Genomic DNA, 20615 nt, shown 5'->3' with positions numbered 1-20615 from the left:
AAAGCCTTTAATTAGACTGTGAACCCCTTGAGGGCAGGGCCTGTCTTTTGCCTCTGTTTGTATTCTCAATGCCTAGCACAGTGCCTGGCACATAGTAGGGCTTACTGAACACTTGCTGAGTTGACTTAGAGAATTGCCTGAAGCATTAAGAAGTTTAGCTGGCTGGCCTAAGTATGTGCCTAGTGGCAGAGTTTGAACCAAAGTCTTTTTGGCTTTGTGGTGAGTTCCCTATCCATTACATTAAGCCTCTTCCAAAAGAACGATAACCACAATAGCTAACATTTAGATAGTGCTTACAATGTGCTAAGCTCAGCGTTAAATGCTCTACAATCACCATCTCATTTGGTCTTCACAACCAGTGGGGGGAGGGGAAGAAGAGGCTATTATTATCTCCATTTTACGGTTGAGGAAACTGAAGCAAACAGAGGTTAGGTGACTTGCCCAGGGTCACAAAGCTAGTAAGTGTTTGAGGCCAGATCTGAATTCAGGTTTTCCTAACTCCTGGCCTGGTGCTCTAACTACTGCACCACCTAGCTGAGTGCATCATGCAGGGGTGGTGTGAGCATTAAACAAAACAACATATATAGAGGGCCTTGCAAATCTTAGAGGACTAGATAAGAGTCAGCTCCTCTTGGTTTATGGTTGATGGTCATGGAACACCATGGAACACCATTGCAACACCACTGGAACACTACGGCACACCATGGAACACCACTGGAACACCATGGAACACCACTGGAACACCATTAGAACACCATGGAACACCATTAGAACACCATGGAACACCACTGGAATACCATTGGAACATCTTTGAACAGCACTGGAACACCATGGAACACCATGGAAACACCATTGGAACACCATTAGAACACCATGGAACACCACTGGAATGCCATTGGAACATCATTGAACAGCACTGGAACACCATGGAACACCATGGAAACACCATGGAACACCATTGGAACACCATTAGAACACCATGGAACACCATTAGAACACCATGGAACACCACTGGAATACCATTGGAACATCATTGAACAGCACTGGAACACCATGGAACAGCACTGGAACACCATGGAACACCATTAGAACACCATGGAACACCACTGGAATACCATTGGAACATCATTGAACAGCACTGGAACACCATGGAACACCATTGGAACACCATTAGAACACCATGGAACACCATTGGAATACCAAACATCATTGGAACATCACGGGGAAGACCCATGATGGCAGGGGATACAAAGGACAGTGGAAAAGGAGGCAGGCTGGCCATATGTAATGAGAGTGAGGGGTGGAGCCCAAGAGGTCAAAGCCAGAGGAAATGGCCCAATAGTCTTAGCGTACTTGTAAACTCCTGGGACAATCCATATAAATGCCAAAATATTTACAGGAGCATTCTAGGAGCAGAGAATTGGAAACAAAGTGGGAACCCATCAAGTAGGGAAGGGTCCAACTGTTCATCGTATAGGAATGGAATGAAATATGACTGTGCTAAAATAATAAAGAATATGGAGAATTTGGGGCACCTTGGTAAGAGAGGAGAATCAGAAGACTGCAGTGACCACAGAAATGGAAAGGAAAACACCCAAAGATATGCAAGTTCAGCCTAATGCCAATGACCCAGATGGATGCCAGAGAACTGATGGTGAAAAGCTTTTACCCCCTTTTACCCCTGGGGGGGTGGAGAGTGCCACAGTACATAGAACACTGGGCTCAAATTCAGAAGGATGTGAGTTCAAATCTAGCCTCAGACATTTCCTGGCTGTGTGACCCTGAGCAAGTTACTTAACCTTGGTCTCCTCGTCTGCAAAACGGGGATAATAACAGGGTTGTTGTGAGGATCAAATAAGATAATATTTGTAAAGCTCTTAGCCCAGTGCCTGGCACATGCTATTGTCATTCAGTCACTTCAGTCATGTCCAACTCTTTGTGACCTCTTTCTGGGGGTTTTCTTGGCAAAGATATCAGAGTGGTTTGCTATTTCCTTTTCCAGCTCATTTTCCAGCTAGATGGTGTAATGAATACGATGCTGGGCCTGGAGTCAGGAAGGCCTGAATTCAAATCTGGTCTCAGGCACCTATTGACTGTGTGACCCTGGGCAAGTCACTTAACTGTTTTCCTCAGTTTCCTCATCTGTAATAGCACCTGCCTCCCAAGGTTGTTTTGAGGATCAAATGAAACAATATATATAAAGTACTTAGCACGGTGCCTGGCACATAGTAGGCACTTAATGAATGTTAGCTCTTATTATTATTGTTATGATTAGGTATGGAATAGGGTATACCTGGCAGATGTGGTTGACAGGTTGCCTTTTTTTTGCTTCACTGTCACACAGGACAGTTCCACTGGGGATGAAAATTAGCAAATGACATCAATGTTAAAGAAAAAACATCTTTTTCTAATTATGTTAGGTCATGCTTATGGAGGGCTTTGAGCTTTGCAAAGCACTTTACATATATTAGCTCTTTGGATCCTGACAACAAACCCATGTGGTAGGTGTTGGTATTGTTCCATGTTACAGATGAGCAAATTGAGATGGAAAGGGGTGAAGCGATTTCCTCAAGGTGGCAAAGATTTGAACTCAGGTCCAGAACTTTAGCCAAGGGACTACTTTGCTATCAATAGGTAGTCAGCCCAAATACTGGATCTGTGTCTAAAAATCACTACAAGATATAAGCTAAAGCCCCAGACTCAATGTTGGGCTTATCTTGTGGGGAGAATGTCCAGCTGGAAGATCCTCCCCAGCTCTGACTTTCTCGATCCTGACGTCCTCCCCGGCTCTGCCCAGCTCATCCTGAGATCCTCCCCAGCTCTGACTTTCTCGATTCCGAGGTGCCATTCAGTCCTGGCAATCAGTTTTCCAAGGTCCCTGTCAATCCTAATGGGCTATATGACTCACTCATATTTGAGATGTGAGTGCCAGAAAGGTGCCCACCCACAGACTCCTCAACAACTGAAGGCAAATCTGAAGACCCTGGTCAGCCATTAGACAACGTACATAAGACAACAACAGCCTTCACACAGCTTCATTTGAACCCAGGCTATAAATATCCCCTTGCATTACAGATATCTTCATTTATGTCATCCAAGGAGTATGACCCTGACCACTGTTCATACACTGCACGTTTCATAACGCAGCTGAGGGGATGTGTGCGTGAAATGTTCTATTTCTGCCCTTTCCCATTCTCAAAAGCACAGAAGGGAGGGGAGGACAGTGGTTGGGGCTGAGACCCCACGTCATGGATAAAGCTCATAGCTCCCCGACCAGAATGCCAACCGATGTGTGTCAAGAGAGGCCGAATAAAAAGATTTTATTCATTTCATCTGTAAGGAAAAAATCCAAATTCCCCTGCCATGAAATGTGAAAGCCCCTGATTTTACTGACTTCATATTCAGATTATAGTGAAACATCAGCCCTAATGGACCTGGAGATGAACTGGGCAGTAACTTTGGGCTTCCTCAGAAAAGCGACAGAAACTGAAGAACTCCAAAATTGGTGGAATGGAGGAGGGGAGCAGTTTGACCTGTCTGAAAGTCAGTGTGGACAAAGCCACCAAAACGATCTTCCTAACACACTGATCTGACTATGGCCCTCAAAACCCTACTACCAGAAGGCAAACTTCTTGTCTTGGCCCAGAGGTGGGGAACATGTGGCCTTATAGGTCCTCAAGGGCAATCCTTTCACCAAATCCAAACTTCAAAGAACAAATCCCCTTTAAGTCCTCAAGTGTGGCCCTTTGACTGAATCCCAACTTCACAGAACAAATCCTCTTAAGAAAAGGATTTGTTCTGTAAAACTTGGACTCAGTCAAAAGGCCACACCCCTAGGACCTAGAAGGCCACATGTGGCCTCCAGGCTGCAGGTTTCCCACCCCTGCCACAGATGATTTCTCCAGTTTCTTTAAATAAATGAGGAATCAGAGAGGTTTTCTGAGCTATACACATCACCTCCAGCCCTCCTGTTTCCTCCTCTCTGAGGGCCCTGCCAGCTCTAGAGCTAGGATCCTGTGCGTGACCTTGGGCAAGTCTGTTTCCCTCCCTGGGACTCAGTTGCATCCTCTATAAAATGAAGGGCTTGGAAGTCACTTCTATCTTGATATCTATAACACTATGAAAATGTTTTTCTGACACCTGTCCTTCCTCCTTGACAGAGAAACACTGCATAGAATTTTCCCAACATATTAACTGGTTACTATTAATTAATTATCAATACTGATTAATTCCTATTAATTGGTTTGTGAGATTTTTTTTTCTCTTCATCCTCTTTTTTCTTCTTTAAAAAATTATCATAAGATATGGCTTTCTGACACCAGGAGAGGAAGGAATACAGGAGGGAAATCTAGGTGACGTAAAAATAAAAGACATCAATAAATAGCTATTTTAAATGTTGAAAAAAGGAAGGAAGAGCAGGAAGGAAAGGAGAATGAAAGAAGAAAGGAAAGAAGGAAGGAAGGAAGGAAGGAAGGAAGGAAGAAAGAAAGAGAAAGAGAGAAAGGGAGAGAGGGAGAGAAGAAGGAAGGAAGGAAGGAAAGGAGAATGAAAGAAAGAAAGATAGAAAGGAAGGAAGGAAGGAAGAAAGAAAGAAAGGGAGGGAGGAAGGAAGAGAGGGAGGGAGGAAGGAAGGAAAGGAGAATGAAAGACAGAAGGAAGGAAAGAAGGAAATAAAGAAAGAAAGAAGGAAAGAAGGAAAGAAAGAAGGAAAGGAAGGGAGAGAGGGAGGGAGGAAGGAAGGAAGGAAAAAAGAAAGGAAGGAAGGAAAGGAGAATGAAAGATGAAAGAAAGAAAGAGAAGGAAGAAAGAAAGGGAGAGAGGGAGGGTGGGAGGAAGGAAGGAAGGAAAGAAAGGAGAATGAAAGATAGAAGGAAAGAAAGAGAAAGAAAGAAAGAAGGAAGGAAGGAAAGAAGGAAGAGGAAGGAAGGAAGGAAGGAAAGGAGAATGAAAGACAAGAAAGGAAGGAAGGAAGGAAGAAAGAAAGAAAGAAAGAAAGAAAGAAAGAAAGAAAGAAAGAAAGAAAGAAAGGGAGGGAGGGAGGGAGGGAGGGAGGGAGGAAGGAAGGAAGGAAGGAAGGAAGGAAGGAAGGAAGGAAGGAGGGAGCTTTTTTATTCAAGCATGAAGGAGAGTGTTATTTTCCAGATTTCATGGGAAACCTCAAGTATACATGGGGACCTGACTTGCTTAAGGTCATGATGTGACTTAAGTGGACCAGAACTGGAGTCTCCTCTGCCCCAGCTCTGTGTGGACCCAGGGATGTTTGCCTGAGAGGTCTGGGGCGAGGTCTGGGGCAAACTCGGGGCATTCAGCCCTGAGGGGGGAGCTAGGGTGGGAGAAGAGACTCAGGAAAAGGCAGCCTTTGGAGGGGGGATTTCAGGGGAAGGCAGCTAGCTTGCTAAGCTGCTGTGACCATGTCCTCTTATTAGAAGGCCAAGAAAGACACCTAAAAGATGATGGATGGAAACATAATCATACCTAGGCCTGGGGCATTCAGGCGGCTCTGACCAATGCCAGTAACCTCCAGGGCCCCTCTGGTTACCCTGCTCCTCCCCTGGAATCCCAAAGCCAGCCTTACTTGGGAGCTTCGCATACGCCTTGGCCACCAGCCACAGAGGGAGGCCGTCTGCTGTGGCACAAACAGTCCTGGACTTAGATGCCTGGGAGTTGGCTTCGAGAGATAGTGTGGTCAGGTGGACAGAGCACTGCTTTTAGAGTCAGAGCACATGGGTTCAAATCCCACCTCTGTTACCTCCCTGACACTGAACAAATCGCTTCACTTTGGGCCTTAGTTTCTTTCTCTGCAAAATGAGGGTGTTGAACTGAACAAATCTGAGGGTAGAAAGAATAGTTGCATTGTACCTTCCAATTGCTCCTCATAAATACAATTAACCCATGCCTTTCAGCCATCTGTATTCAACACTCCCTGTTCCCATGCTGGCATCTCCTTGGCCTCTCTAAGCATTGGCCACTCGGGGCACTTATCACCTAATCTAACAACTGCACAGACAAAATTCTCTGCCCTTCCACCCAGCCAATGTCCCTACTCCCTTTCCTTGAGAGATCAGTTGTGGCGGAAAGCCCCTCAGCACGTAGACTCTGGGCCAGTGGCTGTTGAGTAAGAGCCTTGTCCTCACCCCTTTTTCCAGGGCTGGTGGAACAGAGCCATTAGCACAACCATGGGTTGGTTGTATTCTGCTCAGTGCATTCCATTGCAATCTCTTTCTCCATATGGCACCACCATCACCACAGTCATCTCAGGGCCATTCCCGACCCCTACCTCTGCCCATATTCACTCACAACATCTCTCATATTCATCCCATTTCTCTCTGCTCACTGGGCCTCACCCTCCTCACCTCCCACCATCATTATTCAAGTGGAGTCCTAGGTGGTCCCCCACCTCAAGGCTCTCTTTCCTAGCTCGAGGTGTCTGATCCTCTGATGATTACATGACCTCAAGGATTCTGTTCAGCTCTTAGGACATTCTTGGATCGCTTTCCTGCTCTGTCTAGCTTCCATGTTCTAAGGTCCCTCCTAGCTCTAACACTGCTTTTGAAGAACCTGGCTCATTCTGATAGACCATGATTCCCCTCTCACTACTATCCTAGCTATCCATCCCATTCTCCAAGCAAGTGGCTTTAGGGAAACAGTGATGTGGAGTTACAGGCATCTCCCTATTCGGCTAGGGTCTGGGCTTGCTGTGAGACCAAAAGCATGGAAACAGACACAGAGGGAAGAATAAGGAAGATGGGTAGGATGGACAAAGGATGAAATCACCCAGCCAGTCAGTAGCCAGTGGTTTCAAACATCACCTGCTTCCTCTGAAAATTCTGTGCTAATTGTCAAAAAGATGGACACCAACCTTCTTGGTTCCTGCCCACTTTAATGATCTAAAATCAGTGGTAGGGAGCCTGTGACCTCAAGGCCACATGTAGCCCTCTAGGTCCTCAAGTGCAGCCCTTTGATGGAATGGGAAAACCCCAGAAGTTTGCATTCAGTCAAAGGGCTGCACTTGAGGATCTAGAAGTTCTCCACCCCTGCTCTTGGGTCTCCTTCCCTCCTCCCCTCTTGCACACCTCCGTGTTCTCCCACCACTGCCCTACCTTGCCACTTCTTGCTTGGATCACTATCATAACTTCCTAATTGGTCTTCCTACCTCCAGTGTCTCCCTGCTACAGCCCACCCTCCAAGTCCCTCTTTTGCTTAAAAATCTTTCATAGATCCCTATTACCCATAAGACAGATTATAAACCACTCTGCCTGGCAGTCTTCCACAGTCTGGCCCAGCCAACCTTCCCAGCCTCATTTTACATCATTCCCTGTCTATTACACCCATATTAGAACACTAAAGTTTTCCCCAATCTCATGGGACCCTCTCCTACCTCCATGTGTTGGCCCAGTCCAACTCCCATGCCTGGAAAAGCCTCCCCTACCCAGTTGTATTGAAATTCTTGTCCTCTTTTAAGGACCAACTCAGGTACCACTCTGTCCCTTAGGCCTTTACTGCTTCTGCTAACTGGGCTTCCTGCCTCCTGTCTCTGCCCTCTCTAGTCCAGCCTCCACACAACTGGCAAAATAATCCCTGAAGAGCAGGCCTGACTGTGCCACTCACTCAAGATGATCAGTGGTTTGCCATTGTCCATAGACTAAAGTACCAACTTGGTATGGCATTCAAGGCTGGCTCCACCCTAAGCCTTCTGACTCCCTTCACATACTTCCTCTTGACAGTCTGCACTCCCTCTGGCCACAATAGGCTAGAGGTCATTCATCTTTCCTGGCCTGCACTTCTCCACTTCCCTGTATTTACTCAACTGGCCCTTAAACCTGAAGTGTGCTCCTTCCTCAGATCCTCTTCTGTGCTCCTCCTGTCATTTTCTTCTGATACCCTGTCCTATCTCTCCTCGAAGGGCAGCTAGGTGGCTCAGTGGATAGTGCCAGGCCTGGATTCTGGAACACTCATCTTCCTGAGTTCCAGTCTGGCTTCAGACACTTCCTAGCTGTGTGACCCTGGGAAAGGCACTTAATCACTGTTTGCCTTACTTTCCTCGTCTGTAAAATGGGATAGGGTGGCTAGGTGGCACAGTGGATAGAGTGCCAGGCCTGGAGTCTGGAAGACTCATCTTCCTGAGTTCCAATCTGGTTTCAGACACTCCTAACTGTGTGACTCTGGGAAAATCACTTAATCACTGTTTGCCTCAGTTTCCTCGACTGTAAAATGAACTAGAGAAGGAAATGGAAAACCACTCCAGTATCTTTGCCAAGAAAACCCCAAATGGGCTCATAGAAACAAGTGAACAACAACAAATCTCTCCCTGGCCCCCTTCTCTCCCTACTTTGTGTGTTACTTATTTGTGGATGTGCTCCATCATCCCAGTGTGATATACTGGCTTTGGAGTCAGAAAGCTTGAGTTTTCTCTGTCTCTGCTTTGGCTCTTATGACTGTGGGCCAATCTCTTCTCCTCTCTGGTCTCCATTTCCCTCTCTCTAAATGAAGGGGTTGGACTGAATTGCTGTTCAGAACCTGGGGCCTATGAATTTTTGGGAAAAATATCTTAATAACTTTCAATCTAATTAGTTTCTTTCGTAATCCTCAGTATTTCATTTTATGCCTTTAGAAACATGATTCTAATAAGAGGTCCCTAAGTTTCACCAGACTGCCAAAGGGATTCTGGACACACACAAAAAGGGAAGACTCTGGTTTAGTGACTTTTCAAGGTCTTTTCCTGGCCTTTGCCCAGGTTTTCATCACTCCCACTGGCAGCCAGGCCTGTTTTTGAGACACGGGACAAACTCACTAACCACAGGCAAAGTCCCAAGAAGGGATCAAATATTCACCTGCCAATTCCAACAGGAAGAGAAAGAGAAAGTCCATAGCCCTTGATCCCTATTCTCCCAGGAGGCCTCCATTCTAGAGGAAAGGCTCAGAGATGATAGTATCATGTCATTCAGAGCTGATCTGAGAGGGAAAATCGAAGCCGAGAGGGGCAGTGACTTGAACTGGGTCACACAGCTGGTTAGTGGCAGAAAGAACATGCAATCTCAGAGCCTCAAATGGTCCCTCTGCCTTCTGATGCTCAAGGCAGCCCGGACATTTTTTGCCAGATGTCTTGGAAAACAAGAGCTGGCCTCCGGCAAGTTTAGGGGAGCCCCAAACTAGAGGCAGTTTTCACGGTAGCTACACAAAGGAGAGCCGGAGGGGAGGGGCTGGGACCTCAAACACCCTGCCCTCTCGACGCCACAGATCCTTCCCATGAGCAAGAAATCCTGATGGAACCAGTACTAGTGTTGAAGTCTTGAGACCTGGGGCCTAATTTGCCATTTGGCAACATGTTGGGGAGGAAGTCTTGGATGCTTGCTAAGGTTTCCTTTCCACTTCCCCATGAGTGGGTTAGAAACAAGATGGTCTGAGAAGTGTTTTCTGTTCGAAGTTTGGCCCTGGGTTCTGGTTGGGTGACTCCAAACAACTCAAGCCTGAAGGCCAAATTGCTAATCAAGTGTTACTCTGTAAAAAAAGGTGCTTCCAGTCCCCAGAAGAGGTTCCTGAATAACCTCCTGAGGGTATATGATGAGGCTCATTTAAGCTGGAAGAATTCTTTCATATGTATATGAAGTGGGGGGGGGGGGCACACAGAGCAGCTGAGGTAGGTAGCAGAGTCCGGAAGGGCCAGAAGGAAGAAATCACCGAATTGGGAGGGGCAAAGCCTTGGGGTTGGGGCTCAAGAGGAATAGGTTTGTGGGGGGGGGGGACCCAAGAAGGAGGAAGGCCTTGAAAGGAAAAGGAAGAAGAGGGATGGAGAAGGGAGAGAGGGGAAAGAAGAGAAGGAGGGGGAGGAGGAGAGGAGGAAGAAGAGAATGGAAGGAGGAAGGGAGGATTGAACTAGAGACAGAGGATGGAGTGGGGCTGGAAGGAGAGAAACAGAAGGAGGATGGGAGGAGAGGAAAGAAGGGGGGGGAAGGAGGATAGAAGTAGAGAAAGGAAGGAGTGGAGAAAGGAAGAAGAGAGAAGGATAGTGGAGAAGGGGAATGGGAGAGGAGGAGGAGAGAAGAAAGAGGGGAGGAGAAAAAAGGAAGCCATGGGGAAAGAGACTCAGAACATGAAACCGGGACCATCAAAGCTAGAAGGGACCTTGGACCATGAGCTACTGGCTTTGGAAAGCCCAATTCTGCTAATTATTCCCTGTGTGACTTCGAAATAGTTACATGCCCTCTTTGGGTCTCAGTTTACCCATCAGTAAAATGAGGGGCTTGGACTAAGTCATCTCAAAAGTTCCTTCCAGCTGTAAGTTTACAATCTTCTGGCAACAGGAGCTTAGAGATGGGGGCAGGGTGGGGGGTGAGGAGTCTTAGAGAGCAGAACAGGGAATGGCTGAGCTGGAAGAAACTTTGGAAGACAGAATAGAACGGCAGTACTGAGAGGAACATTTGACCAGAGAATGTAAGAACCAAAAGGGGTCTGTATTTATTTAATCTGGATGCCTGATTTAATTGGTGGAACAAACTCCTAGTAATAATTCAGATGAGCAATGGTCTTCTAGTCTCAGAGAGTTGTCTGGGGCCATGTTAGGTCAAGTGACTTCTCCAGGGTCACATTGTATTTGAACCCAGGGTTACTGGATTCCGAAGCAGCCTCTTTCTCCACTAAGCCATGCTGGCTCTTAGAGGAGGGAGGGAATGAAGAACATAGAATGCAGGGGCTAAAAGGGACCTTAGAACACAGGGAGGCAAAATGGACAAGGGATTTTAGAACATAGTGTTTTAGGAGCTGGGAAAGATCTTAGAACAGAGAACATGGAATGTTAGAGCCGGGAGGGACCTTGGAACATAGAACATCTGAGCTGAGAAGTCATATGATGTTCTAAATGGAACCGAGCTTAGAACGTGGAGTACCTCCAGAACTTTAGAACTGGAGAGGATGTTAGATCACCAAATGTCAGAACTAGAAGAGGCCTGAGAATATAGAATGTGGATTGAAACAACGAGGAAAGATTAGATGTAATCAGGAAATCAACCAACAAACATTTCTTAAGACTATCTGCCAGGCAAGTGCTAGAAATCGAAAACCAAAAATGAAATAGTCCCTGTGCTCAAGAAGCTTACGTTCCTCATGAGGGGACAAGCTGTGCACGCAGAGGCTCTAAAAAGTAGCCACGAGGCGAGGGGCAGCAGGATAGCAGCGTTCAAGGGTGGACTGACCCATACTGGCTTAGCTGGCCAAGGAGCCTGATTTCTCAGTGCCCCAGGCCATTCTAAAAGACTTCTAGAACTGTGGTCAAGCTGCATTAGGAAAGGAGTTTTTTCTACGGAAAGTCCTGCCTGCTTTCAAAAAAATCAGCAAGGTAATGGGCGAGAGGAAGGGGAGCCATGAGCAGCTAGGGAAGGCTTCAAGGGGGAGGTGGGATTGGAGCTGAGCTTTGAAGGGCAGTAGGGATCGGAGAGGCAGAAGTGAGGTGGGGGAGCATTCCAGGAGTGAAGGCCAGCCTGCCTTGTAGGAGGCACCACGGGCTGGAATGAGCGTGAGTTGAGGGGAACCCACAGCTGGAAGGGCACTGGAGAGCCCAGAATGGTCAGCCTGGGAGGACCACTGAGAAGAAAGAATTCCGGGCTGCGGGGCCTTCGAACCTGGACTGCCCGAGGTGGGGAGGAGCGGAGGTGAGGGGAAGCAAGAAGAGGGGAGAACATCAAAGCAGATGTGGGAGCTGAAGGGGAGAGAGATGAAGAGGAGGGGGAGGTTTGGCGGCGAAGGGAGTGGAGTTGGAAGATGCCTGCGCCACGCGCCCCGGCCACCGTTGGAGCTGGGGAGTCGCTGCGTGGCCACAACGCCCCTCGGGGAGCCACAAATCATCAGTGGCCCAGGGCGGGCGGTGGGACGGCTCAGTGTGTGTGGGTACACATGCATGCATGCATCTCTCCTCTCTGTGTCTCTCCCAATCTCTGTGCATCTCTCTCGATCTCAGTGGCTCTCTCCCTCAGCCCCTCTGGGGCTCCCCAGGACGGCAGTGGGAGCTGAGAAGGGAGCGCAGGGCAGTGAAGGAGAAGCCCTGGAGTTTCTCTCACCTGAGTCCCGCTGCGCTCGGACGGAGGTACTCCCTCGGTCTGTTCCGTGGGCTCTTCTCCTAGCTCCCCAAGTTTGGGTTGGAGCAGCGGAGTAGGAACTGACGTGTGCAGAGGAAGTCTAGCGGAGGGAGCCAGGTGTCTGGGCAGCTGGCCTCCTCCCGGCCCGCCCCGGAGCCGCCCGCTCCGCCCAGTCCCGGCCCCTCCCCTCCCTCCCCTCCTATCCCTCCCCAGCCCTGCTCCCCCGGGGCCCCTAGGCCGCCTCCCTCCTGTCCCGCCCGCCCTCTGTCCGGTCTGGTCCCCGCCACCTCCCCCGCCTGCGCCACGTCCTGGGGCCCGCTCCCCTTGGTTCCTTCCGTCTGTCCTTCTTCTGTCCGTCCTTTTCTTTTTCCTTTGCCCTTGCCCTTCCCTGGCCCGGCCCGTCGTCTTCCCCACGCGGTGGCTACGGGCAGCCGGGCTCCAGTCACGCTCCCCCGAACGCGCTTCGTGGGGACCAGCTTTGGCTGCGCACCCCGTGATGCCACGGTCCCCTGTGGGTGAGGGTGGAGTCCCAGGACGCCAGGACGTCAACACCCTTAAGACCCTTAGAACCTGGGCCCGGGGAAGGACAAGAACCTGACCCAGCATCTGGTCCAGTTCCTTCCCTTTACAGGAGAGGACACTGAGGCCTGGAAAGGGAAGGGGACTCCCCAAACCTAAATGTGCAGTGGCAGACCAACTGCAGCTACCGCCACAGCAACACAGCCTTTCTGGTTCTCTCCGGCCTCCCCCAACTCTAGTTTCCCCCCTCCCCCCACCCCGTTTCCCCCCTCCTCCCACCCCCCACGAGGATAGGGGCACAAAAGCTCACTACCGGTAGAGTAGAAGGAACAAACAAGACTCCTAACTCGACAGCAGGTACAGCTGGTTCTGTACTGGGCAGTAGTGGGCCTCCATGCCTGGTCAGAAGGGCAGCCCAAGAGGAGACTCCACGATCCTGAGGAACATCGGGCCTTTGCCCACATTCTGGGCAGGTCGTCTGCCAAACTGGACAGGATGAAAAAGAAGACAGCCAAACTTCTGATGGGCCTGGGAGCCTTTGCCAACAGCTAACATTTACTGAGTGCCTGCTACATGCAGGGCAGAGGAGTGTGTTGAGGGGGGGCGGTAAGGACAGAGTGCTACTGTTCAGGAATCAGGAAGAGCAAGGATTAAATCCAACCCCAGATACTTTCTGGTTGTGTGACCTTGGGTGTATGACTTAAGTTCTGTGCCTCAGTTTCCCCATCTGCAAATTGAAGGAATCAGAATGGATGGGCTCTGCAGTCCCATCTAGCTTTTCAAATCCATGATCCCATGAGTGATGAAGTTACTTGCCACATGGGGAGTTTTCTGTTCTGGTGAAATAACCAATACTTGAAGTATATAGGAGGCATTGTGCTCTGGGGCCACAAAGAGCAAATAGCTCTATGCCACATGAATATTGCTTGAGAGAAATGAAGAAATTCTTTACTGATTAGAATTGTCCAAGAGTGGCATCATCAGCCTCCACTAGTGAGCACCCTGTCACTGGAGATATTTAAGAAGAGCCTGGGTGGCCGCTTGTTGGAATATTGTAGGTTGAGCTAAAGGCCCTCTGAGGTCCCTTCCAACAGGGAGATTCTCTGATTCTGTTACTTTTCCTCACTAAGCCTCAGTTTCTTCATCTGTAAAATGAAAGGTTAATGACCAAGGCCTCTACCCTCTATAAGCTGCCAGGCTCCAGACTGGGGCATATTCTTATTTAGTCTCCAGCCCCTATGTCTGCCCACCTGCCTACCAGAAATGGGACCAAGTCAGAGCCTTTCAACTCCCTGCAGTATGACTTCCATGAATAGCACTCAATAAATTCATCAATAAACATTTATTAAGCAAGCACCTACTATGCGCCAGGCTATGTGCTAAGCCCTGGGATACAAAAAGAGGCAAAAGACAAATCCCTGCCCTCTTGGAGCTCACTCAGTAGGAACTGCTGCCTCCAAGGCTTTATCTCTGTTATTTCTTTAGTGCTCAATCCAAAAGCCTTCTCTCAATCCTCATCCTTGACTGCTTGGCACTGTTGTCACCTTCTGTCCTCCTAGATCCTCTCCTCCTTGGGCTCTTATGATACTACTCTCTCCTGAGTTTCTACCTCTCTGGCCATTTGTCCTCAGACTCCTTTGTTGGCTCATCATCCATGGCTCCTCCCAACTGTTGAGAATGTCACCATTTCTTTTTCTTCTCTCTCTCACCCTACAAATTTCCCTGTTTCTGTTGGGGCTGCTGCCATCCTGCTAGTCCCCTAGGCACCGTCCTTGACTTGTCAACTTCCATTGCAACCCCCACCCCCCAAACATCCACACTGGCCAATTCTACCAGCACGACATTTCTCTATCATACCCAACCCTTTTTCTTAACCACCCTCCTAGCTCTTACCCACATCCCCTCTCACCAAGATTATTGCAATAGCTTCCTAGTCAGTCTCTCTGCCTTGAGTTTCTCCTTGCCCTAGCCCATCCTCCATATACCTACCGTTGTTGTTGTCCATCCTTCATTCTCAACGAGGCAGTTATGTCAGGAGGGTGATGACTTGACTTGCAAGGGAATTGGATTTAAGTGAGGCAGGGCTGTGCAAAGTCATCAGCCTCACTCCAGGGTCATGGGAGTCCGGTGGCAAGACACAGGTCAAGACGACTGCTGATGGCCCCAAACCCACAATAGTGATATTGCCAAAACGTGTATCCCACCAGGTTGTTCCCCTTGTCAAAAAGTTCCAGTGATTCTCAGGTCAAATACCTCGACTCCTGTTTGGTGTTTTAAGCCTTCACATGGTGGCTCCAGTCTAACTTTCCAGGCTGATTGTGTGTTCCTTCTTATTGTCATCGTCATCATCATTGTTGTGGTGCCCCTCCTCTCCTCCCCCTCCTCCTCCCCTTCCTATTCCTTTTCCTCCTCCCCCTTTCCTCTCCTCCTCCTTCTCCTCCCCCTCCTTTCCTCCTTCGCCTCCTCCTCCTTCCCCTTCTCCTTCTCCTCCTTCTCCTTCTCCTCCTTCTCCTTCTCCTCCTCCTCCTCCGGAATACTGAGCTAGCTGTTGTTCCTCAAACATGACCTTCCATCCCCAGGCCTGGAATGTTCTTGCTTCTCATCTCTGCCTCCTGGTTCTGGTCCCCTTCAGATCTCAGCTTAAATCTTCCCTCCTTCAAGAAGCCTGTCCCAATTCCCCCAGTTACTAACTGCAATGGCTTTGTTTTTAATTCATGTATATCTTAGATTGATTTATCTATAAACATGTTATATTGTCTCGTTCCTTCCCCTAGTTCTCCCCCTCCATGTAGGTGCTTAAAACTGCTTTCTGCTTGCTTATTTCATTAAATGTTCTCTAAAGTACTTTTTAGCTATAAATTTTCTGGTCCTATGAACCATTTTTGTTCTCCTTGAGACTTCTCTCAGCAACTGGGCTTCCCACCTTGCAGTATCCTTCCACCATGCCAATCTCTTTCTCCATTTTGGGAGCAGACTCCCAAAATTCCCCTCCTTGCTCTACATGTGAATTCTAAGAACTTCACCACCGTGACTCAGCTTCTCTTTCACCCTGAGACTGGAGCTTTTTCATCCTTCTCCCATCTTTCCACCATGCCACCCCACTGCTCCCCTTGTTCTTTTGGGGTCCTTCATTTTGGGGATGGGCCAGACCAGCCCTGCTCCATTCCACTCCAAGCTGTGCTTCTGACTCAAAGGACTTTGCCAACATGCCCTCACCCAGGTACACCTTATTTTCCCGATGCCCCCTTTTATATGTTGGCTGTCCCATTACAATGTACGTTACTTGAGTACAAGTGCTTTCTTTTTCCTTCTCTTTGTATCTTTGGCACTTAGCATAGTGTCTGGTATATAGTAAGTGCTTAATAAATGCTTGTCTGGTACATAGTAAGTGCTTAATAAATGCTTATTACCTACCTATCTCTCAATCTATATTTTCCCTATTCATAAAGAAACATTCAGTGCTACCAGCTGAAGGTTCCTTCTACTTTGACATTCTATATCCTAAAGATCTTTTAAGGTCCAACCTTCAATGAGTATGTCGTTCATCTCCATGAATCACTGGTCTAATCATAGTTACTCACTCATTTGGTCTCAAGAATGAAAGTCTGAGGACACACAAAAAAAGACTCAACCCTGGAACTCACCTGGAGGCAGAGGCCATCCTTGTGGATTGGAGGGTAAATGAGTAGAACACAAGAAATGACCTTTTCTGGGCCAATAGAGGCTGAGGCATTCTCCCTCTCTCACTAAGGAGCCCCCTCAGGTCTGTGTTCATCCTCTCTGTTCAGTCCTAAGGGATGGGTGTGGGGGAACCAACCCTCGAGAGAGAGGTGTCAAGCTCTTTTTCTTGCACTCTTGGGCTCTGCATACCCAGCACCATAGTAGGTTTAAGGGGCATCTGGCACTGAATGAGGAACCTGGGACCTCCCAAGGTTGCTTCCAAGGCTAGCAACATCCATCTCAGGATCAATGTTCAGTCTCTTATGATTAGAGAAAGAAACACAACAGAAGAGGTAGCCAGAGGCAGAGGCTCAAGCTCACCTAGCCAGGTTCCTGTTCTAGCTGCCACATGTGTTCAGTGGCCATCCAAGAAAGTTACCTTCCACATGTCCTAAAGAGAGGAAGGAAGCAAAGAGCCCAAGGGTAGAGTCACTCCTTTGCAAAGTCTAGTAATTGGGTTTAGTGGCCAATCCTTTCTGACACAGATTTAAGACAACTCTTTTCTCCTTGCCTCCCCAATGGTGGTAGGGAGAGGTAGTAAAGGGACCCAGGGTTTCCTTCCCTTTTGTTGAGGGCACCACCATCTCCCCAGTCACCAAGGTTTACAATCTAGGTATCATCCTCTACTTTCTCCTCACCCTACCCCTGCTCCATCCAATCTGTTGCCAAGGCTCATCAATATTACCCCTGCAACATCTCATGTACACTTCCTTATCTCCTCTGACATGTCCAACACCCTGGTGCAGGCCCTCATTATCTCCTGCCTGGAATATTAAAGTAGTTGCTGGTGGGGCTGCCTGCCACAAGGCTCTCCCCACACCAGTCCATCCTTCTGCACTCAGCTGCCAAAGTGATCTTCCTAAAGTAGAAGTCTGATCATGTCACTCTCTTATTTGATAAACTCCAGTGACTCCCTATTACCCCAAAGATCAAATAGAAAACACCCTGTTTGGCATTCAAAGCCCTTCATAGCCTGCCCCCTTCCAGTCTTCTTATACCTTACCACCCCCCAACCCAGATCATATTCTGCGATCTAGGGACATCAGCGTCCTTGCTGTTCCTCATACAAGATGTTCCAGTTCCCAGCTTTGAGCATTTTTTCTGGCTGTCCATCCTCCAAGCCTGGAATGCTCTCCTTCCTCATTCCACTTCTAGATTTCCCTGACTCCTTCATGTTCCAGCTAACATCTCTTCTTCTACAGGAAGCCTTTCCCAGTTCTTCTTCATTCTAGGGCTTTCTTGCTGTTTTCCTATTTCTCTTGTATATTGCTTGTTTTCACATAGTTGTTAAGATAGTATCTCCCTCATTAGACTGTAACCTCCAGTGCCTGGTACACAGTAGGTGCTTAATAAATGTTTATTGACTGCCTGACTGACTACTACATGAAACAAAATGTCAGATCCTCCAGCACTGAGCATCTATTTCCCCAGAAGTGGCCAGAATGAAGGCTCAGTACTCCCTGGGCTGTGTTCTAGGCAGAGTGAATGGGAGGAGATGCTGTTTATTCCCATTTAAGAAGTGAAACCTCCACTCTATCCTCTGTATCCAGCTTGCCCCGGTTCCAACTGCAGTCTATCCAGACATCCCACCAGGATGCCAGGGCTTAGCCAACATAAGCATATTGCAAGCCTATCCAACTCCCCTCTCATCCAGGGGACAATGAAACCAAATCAAAATGACCCTTGTTCCTGGGAAGGAAGGGCATGGGATCCTCAGACCAAAGCTCCTTTCCCTGGCCCTAACTCCCTCATACCCATTCATGACAGCCCTCTCCTCTGGGGTGCAGGTCCCCATCCAGTGTCCCCTTGCCCTTCCTCCCCTTCCATTGTGCCCCATAGAATCTGAGTTTGATTTTTATGGGCCATTCTACAGGCTGCCTCTGATGCCTGGAATACTCTCCCTCTTCATCACCACCTTTTCCAATCCTTAGTTCCCATCAAAGCTCATCTGAAATTCCATCTTCTTTCTGATTCCTCCAGTAGTTGGTACTCTTTCCTCCTTGCATCCCTAACTATTATGCATTTTTGTATGGATCTCATACTTATTTGTCTGTGAATGTATTGTATCTATCTTGTAGAATGCAAGCTCTTTGAGGGAAGGGTCTGTTTCATTTTTTTAATAGCAGATGCTAAATAAGCATTTATTGCCTGATTGGGAAACAATTTTGATGTCAAGGAAAAAAAGAAGATGTCTGAATGGAGCTCACTAAGTGTAGAGTCCAGAATTCCCTTAGCTGGGGAACCCTATACCTCCCCCATAACTGTGGGGTGTTCTTTTGATACCAAAGGAAGAGGCCAAGTATCTCTAGATTGATTATAGGTAGTAGTTCAATCAATCATTATGGATATTCACAAACATGGGCAATCTTCAGTCTGAGGTGTGTAAGGTTAATGGGATATAAGATCTTCCTCACCCATTAATAGGCCTCCTTTCCAATTAAGTGCTGATTTCCAAGCTTCTCAGCACTAAGCCAATCAAGTGCTTAGTCTTTGATTGGAAACAGTGTATATTGTATTACTTGGAGGGAGAGGTGTGAGCAGAGAGAAGTGGGAGGAGAGAGAAAGGGCCGGAAGGAGGAACTTGCTTGCCATGGGGAACTTAAAGAATGCTTGAAATCTGTGCTCCCTGGATTGGTGATGAGTACCTTGCTAAATCTTGCCTTCTGGTATCCTAATAGTAATGTCCTAAATAAATATTTTGTTTTTGTCTTGGAGGAAGAGAGTTTTTGTAATTTGCAAACCAACCCTGGAAATGCCTATGCATATTCATAGCAGCTGCTATGAGTATCACGTTGATGTTACAGGATGGTGGCCAGTTTAGTGGATCCCTGAATAGAATCCCCAAAATCCCTGTGGTAATTATAGAAAACAGACAAAGGGAGGAGGAGTATAGAGTGCATCACTACTGGCTGGTGGATATTTTTGATTTTCTGCTTAGTAATGATCTTGGGAGCCAAGCCAATGTTATGTCCAGACATAAGTTTGTGTATCAATCATGTCCTGGTCACATATAGGCCACAATATTCTCATTATGGTTTTCATAGGTCATGGTATTTTCAGTTATGATTCAATGTCTAAAATATAATTCAGTATTTAAGTTGTGATTCTAAACGGGTCGCCATGTTTGGACTTCCACCTTTGACAGAGTTTAAGTTTTTATGGCTTTTCGCTTATTTACTGTATTTTATGGGTTTTTTTTTCCCAGTAGGAACCATATGCTGAGCAATGTCAAAAAGACATGTATAGAGGATGAAAGCAAGAACAGGCAATAGGATAAATACAAAAGTACAGTGTCAGGAGTTAAAGCTTGATGGTCAACCAAGAGAAAAGAGAAGAACAAGGATTCAGGATTGTTGTTGTTGGGGCTGTTGTTGTTTAATCAGGCAAAAGAGGAAGATCAAAGAAATGATGGGACTGATGCTTGGGGTGAATGGAATGCTGTTCACTGATAATGGTGAGAAGGCTGGGCTGTCCTATACATATTTTATGTCAGTTTTCTCTGCTGAGGAGAATGACCTTTGAAATAAAGTGGATAGAACACAAGAGGCTAATATGGAATTTTTTTAATAAGTAAGGAGATATTAAGAGAGTTCTCTCCTGCTCTCTGCATTCAGGTCATCAGGTCCAGATAGACTGCATCATCACATATTGATAAAATATATAGATATAGTTGAATGAAAAAGCATTTGAATGAATGAATTTGCATAAAAGTTCGGGAGATGTGAATGAAAAGGGATGTGAGAGAGCCAGGAGCTTCCCTCAAGAAACTTCCATTTTAATAAGGAGGTGAGGGGAGGAAGACAGCATATGTAGGGGAGTGGTGACCAGGGAAAGGCATTTTGGTCTAGGAAGTCACAGGGATGGAGGGTGGAACCACAGGATAGCCCACTGACGTGCCGTTGTTGGTCATGCTCTTCATGATAGTGATCATTTGAGTACTGTCCTCAGACTAAGAGATGGAAAAGAGGAGGTAACAGCCCTGTTGAGGATGAGGATTCATAATTTCAAGGACTTCCAAGCTGAGTGGCTTAACTCTTCCTGGGTATGGCCTCTGGAGTTCCAGTTTGGAAGATGGAGGAGCAGCGGTCAGTGATATTTGAAAGATTGTGGAGAATGGAAGAGGAGAGGGGCAAAAGTTATCCTGACTTTCAAGGAAGGGAAGACAGGCTGAAGATTCTAGGCAAATGAGTTTGACCTCAATTCCCTTGGCTAATTCTAGAACATATTACTAAAGACATGGTTAACAAAAAGGAAGTGGTGATCACAGTCAGCCTGGCTTCATCATGAACAGGTCATGCCAGACTCAAC

At 47.4% G+C, this 20615-nt stretch overlaps 1 protein-coding gene across 1 annotated transcript in view; it reads right to left on the bottom strand.

The window, feature by feature from the left end:
• Nucleotides 1–12152, bottom strand: part of LOC118832993 (ligand of Numb protein X 2-like) — a gene marked incomplete at its 3' end in the record, with an annotated part of 92285 nt that extends 80133 nt beyond the window's left edge. The window contains 1 exon segment of the mRNA XM_036740376.1: nucleotides 12051–12152.
• Between the last annotated feature and the right edge of the window lie 8463 nt (nucleotides 12153–20615).

Source organism: Trichosurus vulpecula (assembly GCF_011100635.1).
Source record: "Trichosurus vulpecula isolate mTriVul1 chromosome X unlocalized genomic scaffold, mTriVul1.pri SUPER_X_unloc_1, whole genome shotgun sequence".
Classification (NCBI taxonomy): domain Eukaryota; kingdom Metazoa; phylum Chordata; class Mammalia; order Diprotodontia; family Phalangeridae; genus Trichosurus; species Trichosurus vulpecula.
The sequence above is the reverse complement of the archived record's forward strand: the minus strand, read 5'-3'. Positions and strand labels throughout refer to the sequence as shown.